Source organism: Crocuta crocuta, unplaced genomic scaffold, assembly GCF_008692635.1.
Source record: "Crocuta crocuta isolate KB4526 unplaced genomic scaffold, BGI_CrCroc_1.0 scaffold216, whole genome shotgun sequence".
In the NCBI taxonomy this organism is placed as follows: domain Eukaryota; kingdom Metazoa; phylum Chordata; class Mammalia; order Carnivora; family Hyaenidae; genus Crocuta; species Crocuta crocuta.
In genome coordinates, this window is record NW_027531504.1 from 3866650 (window position 1) to 3876680 (window position 10031).

Below are 10031 nucleotides of genomic sequence, written 5' to 3' on the forward strand. Positions count from 1 at the left end.
GATAGCCATAGATTGCTTCAGAGAGGTAATGCTAGAGACAACCCGATAATAGACTTTCAGGACCTCAGTGTCCTCATCTGCAAAGAGAAGAGCTAAGTTCAACACTAGGATCCTTTCTGTCAATTTCTGTGGTTTGATGGGGAAGAGTGTGTTGCTGTGTGATCACATGACTGATATGTAGATATATATTCTCACATACTGCCTTTTAGGTGTGACCTTTTCCTGGATTTGGGGATTCTTTTAGAATTCCTCAGATGAGACATGCATTACCCCAGAGCTTCAAAATTTACAGAATTTTCTGACAACTTTATTTTAAAAATTTTACTGTGAATCAAATTACAGCATAGGATGAGGGACTGTTGAATTTTCCTCTGACTTAAACCCCTCCCCACATTAAAAAAAAATCCATGTTAGATATACTAACACAACAAAACAAACAAAACAAAACACAACAAAACAAACTACCTCTACTCGTTTTAGTTCTGGCTCTACTGGAAGAAATAATGAGAACACTTTGAAAATATGTCCCCTCAGGAAGCATAAATCCCATGAAAAACTCAAGAATTTTATACCATGACTTAAGGCTTCTTGATATAACAAGAAAAGGGACAATCTATTGTAAATTTTACAACCTCTCCTCTGACTATAAAAATATATTCTAATTGCAGAAAAATGTTGAAAAATAAAGAAACTGTAAAAAAGAAAATTAAGATTTCTCAGAATCTCACTACTTAGAGATAAACAGTTTAACATGTTCATTTGTTTATGATTCATTCTTTCCTATCAATGTAAATATGTGAGCATATTTAGACATATAAACATATGCACCCTTCTTTTATTCCTACAGATTGGTGTAATATTTAGGGGAAGGCACTCTGTAGTTAGACTGCTGGGATTCAATTTCCAGGCAGCTTTTGGGTAAATTTAACAATTTGCCTCTTTCCCAAGCCTCAGTTTTCTCACCTGTAAATGGGCACAATAATACCAGCCTCTAGGACACTGAAGAAACTAAAGGAGATAAGGTATGTAAACTCCTTACTATGGCTCTGGGCACCAGTACTTTAATTTGCATTGATAAATATAGGTTATTTTTGTTATATCATTTTGTTACATAGTTTCTGTCATCTTAGACTTTCTTCCTTTGTTCTCTGTCACTTCAATCTCTCCTGTGATTTGGAAGTTATACATTCTATTTTTATTCCTAGTGTCTATTTTTGAGTTGTATTTTAAAACTTTTCTTAGTCTGTATTTCCCTAAATGTTAAAATTGAGAATGAAATGGTGTTTTTTACCTTCCCCCACCATGAGAGAAAGAACAACTGAATATTTGGGGCGCCCAGGGCATCTGGCTCATTACATGGAGAGGTTTCCTGCCTTTTCATAGACTATTAGCCCCACTGCAAAATGGGGACTCTGAGGCTGAGGGAAGTTAGGTCACTTATTTTAGGGTATGGAACTAGTTATCAAACTCAATTCCTTCTGACCCTAAACCTTTTAATTCTTGGCTTATGTCCTCCATATCAAGGGGTTCCTGAGTTTCTGTTTGAACACTACTGGGAACAAAGGATTCATTACTTTCTGAATCAACCTAATCCACCCCGAGTGATTATAAGTTTTCCTTGTATCCAGCTGGAATTCTGTCCTTCTAGTTTATTCTCATGGTGTCTACTCCCATTTCCTGTAACACTAATATATTTTGAACAGTCAACCAAACGTTTCTTGATTTCTACGTGCTTAGATTCAAAGCAAGCGCTATGGGGGCTTAAGACATGATCTTTGTCCTTAAGTAGCCCTTTGGTGAAATAAGACCAAAGTATATAAAGTAATTACAGAACAAAATGAAATTGTAAAGAATTAGGTAAAAATATGTTGAAGGAATTATCAGCTTATGAAAGTTCAACAAAAGCAAAAGAGAGCACAGTGGTACAATTTCCATTGAAAGTTTATCTTTACCTCACCTCTTACTCCATCCGAAATGATATAATTAAAATCAGGAATTGAGGATTCAAAGTGCATTATTAGAACTAAATGGTAATGCAATAGCAGAAGAAACTTCTGCAGGGGTCCTTGGATGTTTGATGTAAATGTAAAATAGATTCCACTAAAATAATAAATGTCAAATATAAAATCCATTGTTTCCAATTACTGCCACTTCACAGACTTTAACTACCTAATTTAGCCAAAGCATGAGGGGAAAATATTTTGCACTTGAAAATGTAAATTAAAACATTTTCCAATGCAGCAACAATGCTGTATTATTGAGCTTGGCAGACCCCTGCTCCATCTCCTATGGTCCATTACCCTGGCCCAGCGCCTTGGAGCTTATCTGGGCTGCAAGACATTCTTTGCTTCAGACTCTGCCTCTTGATAAGGGTTATCACTTTGCTAGATGTAGAGAGCTCATATGTGCCAACTTAGGGCTTTTACCAGAAATTCATGGCAAGGGAAGGGGCATGCTGATGGGGTTTTTCCAGAGCCTCATTCTTCTCTTTTACTAAAAACATTGGGATACATCATTTCCATCAAGCCTTTGCAAACCTCTTAGCAGAAAAGACACAATGCTTCTGCTTACTCAGGATCCTTCTTGTACCAAATTTTAGGTTCTTTATGTTGCTTAGCTCAGAAAACAGACAGGTGACCCGTGCTTCAGGGAGTTTATTTTAAGGAAATTGGAGCAGCATCAGCTTGAAGATAAGTTATGTTCTGTGCACCTCTCTCATGGGCTAAGGGTGGGGTGGGGGTGAGGTCTTTGTGATTCATGGCTTCTCCCTGCACATGCCCTCAGTATCAACTGGCTTCCTATGTTCTCCCATAATTTCTGCTTTCTCATAATGGCCGCACATGGCATGGACTTGCCTTGGTGTTAGAGTCTACCTGATAATGCTAGCCATCACTTACGTGATGCTAATATATGTTAGCCATCATTCCAAGTGCATCCCCACATCATTTACACCTTGAACTTTACACTAAGCCCACAGTGCAGGTTCTATTATTTCAATTTTGCAGATGAAAACACTGAGTGCAGAGAGATAAAGTACCTTGGCCAAGGTCACACAGAACTGACAGAACTGGAACAAGGATCCAGGCTGACTAGCTCCAATCTTCATTCTCTACTGTAATCTGCCTCCTTATGGTATTCCTTCAGTTTTAACTCCCATTCCTTCACTCTTGCAGTATTTCTAAATACATGTTCTGATCTAGACTGAATGCTCATGTCTCTCCAAATTCATATTCTGAAATCTTGCCTCCCAAGGTGATGGTATTATGAGGTGAAGCCTTTGGGAAGTGATTAGGTCATGAAGGTTGAGCCCTCATGAAGGGATTAACACCCTATTAGAGACCCTAGAGAAAATTTTCCCCTTCCACCATGTGAGGTTATAGTGAGAAGACAGTTGTCAATGAGGAAATGGGTTCTCAACAGACTCTGAAAGCCATGATCTTGGACTTCCTAGTCTCTGGAACTGTGAGAAATAAATGTGTGTGTGTGTGTGTGTGTGTGTGTGTGTGTGTGTGTGTTTAATAGCCACTCAATCTATGCTGTTTTGTTACAGCAGCCTAAACAGACTAAGACAAATTCCTAAGGGAAAGAATCCAATTGGTCAAGTCTTCATTCTGTGCCTAGTTGCATCATAATTTTTTGTCTCTGGCTCAATGAACTATACATCTCACTAGGGCTAAGGGGACCATGTGGTTGATAATGTGACCACATTGGGTTTCCTGGTGAAAGGGGTTCGACAGAGGGCATCATTGCCCAGACCACGCATGGAGGGTTAGGTCCTGTTAACTGAACTTTTATACCCATTAACACTATTTTTGACATGTAGGATTAAAATATTTACATGTATCCATAGGCTTTCTTCTTATAGTCACTGAGTCTGTTAGCTTGGAGATCTGTCTGTCCAAACTTTGAAGTGTTCATCCACATTACTGTTATCCGGTTGAGATGAAGGCATATTGCAGCATGCCAGAAAGCATGCTACCTGCTGGTTTAATTTGCTCCCTGTGGAGCCCACTGCATTAGCACATCAAACACTACCTGCTCATAGGTGATGCGTAGGGTACAGTACAGCAATAAGAGAGTGTCTCTGCCATAAGGAATTTATAATCTCGAGGAGAAAAGTCTCATGCACCAGCACACAGAACAAAACAAAGCCCTGTTGGTGAAAGAAAAATTCCACCAATATTTATCAAGTACCATGCTGGGTGTTTTCACAAATGGTACCTTACTTGCTTTTCACCATCACTCTAGTTGATATGTGATTTATGCCCATTTTTCAGATAAAGAAACCATGTGATGGTGATGTCAACTTCCCCAAGACACAGATGACATGGAATAGGCACAGTCTTCAACTACGATTGTTCTGACTTTGCAAAATGCTCAAAATTTTTGTTCCAAGTGACCCACTTCTAGCTGGAATAAGTCACATGGGTTTTCAATTTATGTAACTGCCTCTGAGAACCTCCCAAAGATGGAACTGGTTTAGCAACATTTATTTCTGAGAACAATGAAAAGCAGAGATTTTGCTATGACAAAATTCTGAAAATCTTTGCTTGGGGTCTTCCTCTGTCTCATGGACAAAAGCAGCAGGCCTGGGCTGGAATTCAGTTAACCCAGCTGGAGCCCAGGTGAGTGATGAGGTGAGGTCTAGCTAGATACAGAATCTACAGGAGAATGAATCTTGAGCTGAGCCCAGCTTGCTCTGCCTCTCTTTAGCTTAGGTGCTAAACATGAACTTATGTAAGTCTTGGGCTTGTATGATCCCTTCTCTCGTGTTTTGTGCATTGATTAAGAGCTTGGACTTTGGTGAGAGATTGACCTAGGTGTGGTCTTGGCTTTGGCATTTATCACCTGTATGAGATGAGGCAAATTAAGTCCTATCCAGGAAACTCATGTGCCTAACATGTGCTTGCTAGACTGTATCTGTTATCATTAATTTCCTTTCTCTCAACATCTAGGCCCTAGTTTCTAGGGAAAGTATTTTTAAAAGTATTTTATAACACTGGGCTTCTTTGGGATAATTTTTTAATTTTTTTTCTCTCTTTCCTTCTTTGAAAATATTTATTTATTTTGAGAGAGAGAGAATGAGTGGAGGAGAGGCAGAGAGAGAGGGAGAGCATCCCAAGTAGGCTCTGCACTGTCAGCATAGTGCCCAATGAGGGACTCAATCTCATGAACTGTGATATCATGACATGAGCCAAAATCAAGAGTCAGGCACTTAACCAAGTGAGCTACCCAGGTGCCCCCAAGATTTATTTCTCTATGGAAATTTGACTGATGTGATCTGGCCAGGTGATAAAAAGACACATAAAAACAATGATGTCAAGTATCACCAGAGGATTAGAATTAGTTGACCATGGATGCATTATCATGCTCCTATGCAAACATACAATGGGTAGTAAGTAGGCCTCTTGTTTTCCTCCAAGGGAAACTGTATTTATCTGATTCTAAGAAATGTCTTACCGCCCTCATCCTAATCATGTGATTTGGATGGAAATGGACAAATTCTTTTTTTTAATGTTTATTTTTGAAAGAGAGAGAGAGAGGAAGAGGGGCAGAATGAGAGGGGGACAGAGGGTACAAAGGGGGTTCTGTGCTGACAGCAGAAAGCCCAATGTGGGCTCAAACCCATGTACTGGGAGATCATGACCTGAGCCAAAGTCAGACACTCAACTGATTGAGCCAACCAGGTGCCCTGGAAACGGACATATTCTTATGGATCCCATCAACTTGGCCTCCATTCTTTGATGTGAGATAAACATATGATTTGTGCTTGGCCATTTGGAGCATTTTCAGTCTTTAGAACTTAGGATGGAAGAAAGTGAGATGTAATGCCTGATCATGTTGGTGGTCATGTTTTCTGTTATGTAAAAGAAGCCTGTCTGAGAGAATGAAAAATATGTGCAGAGAGAAGCAGAGATGAGAGATAAAGAAAAAAATGTTTGGGCATCTTTTGGGGCCTTGGTTCCATTGTCCTTGAAGCCATGTGCCCTTAGGCCTTCCTGTAGGAACACAAGTTAAAAGGTTATACTCTGTTTAAAGCTAGTTGAAATTAAGGTTCTGTCACTTGCAACCTTTATTGCTAACTGTTACTGAATAATAAACTACTACAAAAATTGGTGACTTAAGACAACAATGCACATTTATTATCTTATTACTCAGTTTCTGTGGGTCAGGAATTCAGGAGCAGCTTTGCTGGGTGGTTTTGACTTGGGATTGATTTGTTCATTCAGATATTGGTGGGCACTACAGTCACCCAGAGGCTTGAATGGGGCTAGAGGATCTATTTCCAAGGTGTCTCAGTCACATGGTGGTACACTGGTTCTGGCTATTGGTGGGAAGTTTTACTTACTCTTCACACAGACCTCTCTACAGGGCCACTTGTGTTCATATGACATAGCAGATGGCTTCCCCAAGAACAAGTAATCCAGGAGGCCAGCGTGGGAGAAACAAATGTCTGTTATGACCTAGCCTTGGAAGTCACACATTGTCACTTCTCCAGTGACCTATATATTGTTCATATAGGCCAGCCCTGTTTCAGTTTGGTAGGGGAATACACAAGGACATGAATAGAGGTGAAGACTATTGGAGGCTGTCTTGGAGGCTGGCTACAATGGAACCAAAAGAGTCCTGACTGGTACATTGTGGTGACAGTTGTCTCTACCTCAAGGTTAGATTTTATACCATATAGGTATTCTGATCACTATGATAATCAATATTTATTCTTAAAGTAATTGCCATTATTTATCACCTATCATCTTTTTGGAGGTTAAATTCATATAATATAATTCTCTCTCTTTTCACCTTATATATAATACACAAATGATTCCTTAATAGAGTTCACTTTTTGTCCAAACAGAGTTTTCATTGGTGTAAGTTCCTTAGTTGTATGTGGGCAGGGAGGTGTGAGGTGATGACATGAAGTTAAGAATAAATTGCCAAGCTCCAAGTTCTGCTATTTTCCCAGTTCAGAAGTGGTAGAATTAGGATAACAGGAATGGGATTAAAATATCTGGTTTCTAGTTGAATTTGCCACATACTAACTCTGTGACATTGGTTCCTTAAGCTCAATGAGTCTCTTTCCTCATGTTTAAAAAAGGGATCAATATTTTTGTCTTAGAGTGAAGTTATGAGGACTCTGTGATATAGTGCTTTATAAACTATGAGATTTTACTTGTTGCTACAGAAAGATACCATGGTATTGACTTGGGAAACAGAAAACAGACTTGGGTCCTATTTTAGCCCCTTGTGGGTCACATGCTTTTATGAGGAATTATGTATCCTCTCTGAATTTGGATCTTCTCCTCTGTAACACCAATTTAATAATAATAATCCTAGTTTTATGCAGATGTGGAGTTCAGATGAAATGCTGTCTAAAAGTTTGGAACACAGCTGTTGCTATGATTATGCCTCTATCAGAGAAGGGTTGGAACCAAATTTACTGTATCTTTTATATAACATTCAACAAGATTAAGTAATGTATTTAATGAATAAATATGTACTGAAGGTAAATATATGGCAGGTGTGAGCTAAGTGCTGTGGATACAACAACAAACAGTGAAGATGCTATCCCTGTCTTCTTAGAGTTTATGAAGGAATGATAAACAGGCCAGAAATTATGAAGCCTATTGATAAACGGTATGGGTGGGCATGTGGGTGCTATGGGAACATGTAGGAGTGGTGTCTAACACAGTTGTGGCAGGCTTTCGTGAGGAAGTAAGGTCTAAAGTAAGATCTGAAAGGTGAGTCGGAATAGGTTAAAGGAGGTGGGTGAGAGTTAAAAGGAGGAGCAGCCCAGATGGAGGAAAGAACCTACCTAAAGAATGAGAGGTAAGAGAACACAGGATGGTCAGAAAATTATTCACTGTGGCTGGGGCCAACAGACAGAGGCAAAGCCCTTTGTGAACTAGAGTTGAAGAGATGTTCGATCATAAGGAACTTTCTGGTAGGCATGCTAAAGCTTTGCCCTGGATTTCGTCTTGAGGGCACTGAGGATTCCCTGAAGGATTTCAGAGCAAGAAAGAGACATATTAGATTTGCATTTTAGGCAAATCACCCACTCCATATTTTTCAAAGAGGCTGCTAATGGCATTCTGGATGGAACAATTCTCTATTTTGGAGATCATTCCAGCTGTGGTTGCAGATTACTGGCTTCCCAAGGATACCCATGTCCTAATTCCCAGAACCTACGAACATGTTACATTACATGGCAAAAGGGGCTTTGTGGATTGGATTAAATTTATGGACTTTAAAATAGAGAGGTTATCCTGGATTACATAGATTGGGTGGACCCCAAAACTTAGAGTGGAAGAGGAAGACAGAGGAATCAGGGAAAGATGTGGTAGGAGACACAAGGCATGAAAAGTATTCAATCCACCAGTACTTTGAAGATGAAGGGAGTAAGGAACCAAGAAATAAGGGAGACCCTAAAAGCTTGCATGATCTCTGCTGATAGCCAGCAAGGAAACTAGAACTTCAGTTCTACAATCCCATGGAACTGAATTCTGCCAACAGCCTTACTGGGCGTGGAAGAGGAGGGCGGCCCTTTGGAGACCTTGATTTGAGCCCAGTTAGACCTCTGTCAGACTTCTGACTTACATAACTTGTGAGGTAATAAATGGGTGTGGCTTGAGCTGCTAAATCTGTGGTACTTCACTACCAGAACTGTAGGAAATGAGAACACTGGATAGTGCAGCCTCCCTGGTTCCTGCTCCTTTAATGCCAGCATGCCTCTCCCTCCCTCACACCTCCCCCCAGCCTTCCCCCACACACCACCCTTCCACCCATACCAGCACCACACACATCTAAAAGCAAAGAGCATTTTTGTAGGAACCTGACTTCCCCTCCAGTGAGCAAGAGAACACACTCTTGGAGCCATCAGCAATTTGTACCAGGATCAGCCAAGGAAGGGAAATGACAGTGGAGCGACTGCGAATCCAAAAGGCCCCTTTTGGCCAGAGGCACCCAGTTGGTGAAGCACAGTAATTGCTTGAACACTCTTCAGCTACTCCATGCTGCAATTGACGACAGGAAATGAAGAGAGATTTTATAATTCCCAACAGAAGCAAGTCAGGCGATCCAAATGGGTGGAATGCTGTTTGAACCAGGGTGTTTGGCTAAGCTGACCAAACTCCTGGGTGCAGTTTGAAAGCATGTTACCCTGGAGATTTTTATTTATACTTGAGAACCTGTGCCCCTTATTTACACCCATAGGTGTACAAGGATCCAACTCCTTCTGCTAAATCCCTTCTGTGTGAAATACTTCATGTGGTTTCTGCCTTCCTGACCGACCCCGAGGCAGGGCACACACTACGCCACACACATAAGCCTATTTCAACAGTGAGTTCTCACTCTGAGATGTCACAGCCCACTGGCTCCCCAGGCCTCTTCTGGTTTGTGCTGAGTTCCCCACCCTAGCGATTGGGAGGGCCAACTCTGCACCATGAACCCCTAATCCTGGGAAGAAGAACACAACAGAGCATGTAACCAGTTACCCAAAACAAATGCAAGTGTCATGGGAACCTTTCAAAGTTGGTTCTCAGTGGGAAATGAAAATTCTCCCTGCATTTGCATTTTCCTTACGTTCTTGAAAACAGCCACGGTGACATGAATGAAACATCAAGTCACAAAATAATGATTCAACATAATTCATAGGTCACAGCAGAGAAGTTGAGTTTTTTTGTGCTCTTTTATGCATAGGGATTGATGAATCCCGCAGGTATTCCTGACGTCGGCACTTTAAGTAAGGTATTCAGCCTATAATATTAAGACTCATTGGCAAAAATGTAATTCACACATGAAGGTTTTGCCTTTCAAAGTCCAATGAAAGTTGACCATATTCTCCTATTCCCAGTGGAACTGAAGTGGGTCATGTCACGGGGTAGGTCGGCTCTGTGTCTGATTAAGCAAAGCAGTTCGCCCTTTCTGCCTCTTGATTGAAGTCCATTTAAGTGGAATCAGGTCTGTTTCTAAAAGACAAAGTTATCTCATATTCAAATCATAATAACAATGTCAAGTTTCAGCCCTAAAGCAGG

At 40.5% G+C, this 10031-nt stretch overlaps 1 long non-coding RNA gene across 1 annotated transcript in view; it reads left to right on the forward strand.

Moving 5' to 3' along the window:
• The window catches only part of LOC144238447 (uncharacterized), a 39297-nt gene that overhangs the window by 27565 nt on the left and 1701 nt on the right, over positions 1–10031 (forward strand). The gene's annotated exons all lie outside the window — the stretch shown is intronic.